General features: G+C 38.5%; 1 non-coding gene across 1 annotated transcript; it reads right to left on the bottom strand.

The window, feature by feature from the left end:
* Positions 1–616: 616 nt before the first annotated feature.
* Positions 617–690, bottom strand: TRNAN-AUU (transfer RNA asparagine (anticodon AUU)). The gene has a single exon. It is a non-coding gene; the product is annotated as a tRNA-Asn (tRNA).
* Positions 691–937: the final 247 nt, after the last annotated feature.

Here is a 937-nt window from a genome sequence, read left to right on the forward strand (position 1 = left end):
ATGCTTGAGCACAGGTGACTTAATTAGAACTTCGGTCAATGTGAATTAACCATTGGACTCAACCATGGTTATCCTTAAAACCCAGGGGTCTATTTAAGATCGATCTTAATCGATGTTGGGCTTCCAGGTTGAAAAAAACACACACATTTGTTTTCACATTAAACAGACTTCCACATGAGAAAGCAGCAAGGATGCAGTGGCGTTAATGTTTCCTGGTGTCAACTTGTATTATTTCAGTAGACATTGAAATGAGGATGCATCTTGCTGCCTTTCCAATGAAGCAAGTTTAATTTAGTAATAGGTGAAAAACCATCCTTACAAAGGTGTTAATCAGAGACTTGGCTTTGTGGACACTTTTCAGAGAACAAATTTGTTAGCATAAAAATAAAGCCAGAAAATGAAGAGCTGTTTAATCACTCGATTGGATTTTTCTGCCAGCATATTTTTTTTCTCTGCAACCCACTGCTAAATTGTGCTTCCTAGCTGTTTTTTATAAAATCACTGAATCAAATCTAACTACATCAGAGAAGGCCATGTACCCTACACCATAAGAGGAGGTTTGAAATTTTGACTTGTCTACTTAAATATCACCAAAATCTGATCACAAGGTTAATTACGTCCCTGGGTGGGATTGAACCACCAACCTTTTGGTTAATAGCCAAACACACTAACCGATTGCGCCACAGAGACACTTTGCAAAAGTCCATACTGACAAAGGCTAATAAGCATTCATCTAAAACGTTTCCTAGAAAAACTTTAAAAAGTCAATAATCTGGAGAGTTTTTGTAAGATGTTTCTTCCATCAACCAACGAAGAAACACATTGGTACTTTCCCATGATGAGTGAGTGCTTCAGGATCTCTTGCACTTACATGTGCAGCAGAGTACTGCAATGGAAGCATGCTGGGCCCATAACCCAGAGGTAGGCAGATTGAAAC

The sequence above is a fragment of the Pseudophryne corroboree genome, unplaced genomic scaffold, assembly GCF_028390025.1.
Source record: "Pseudophryne corroboree isolate aPseCor3 unplaced genomic scaffold, aPseCor3.hap2 scaffold_321, whole genome shotgun sequence".
Lineage (NCBI taxonomy): Eukaryota > Metazoa > Chordata > Amphibia > Anura > Myobatrachidae > Pseudophryne > Pseudophryne corroboree.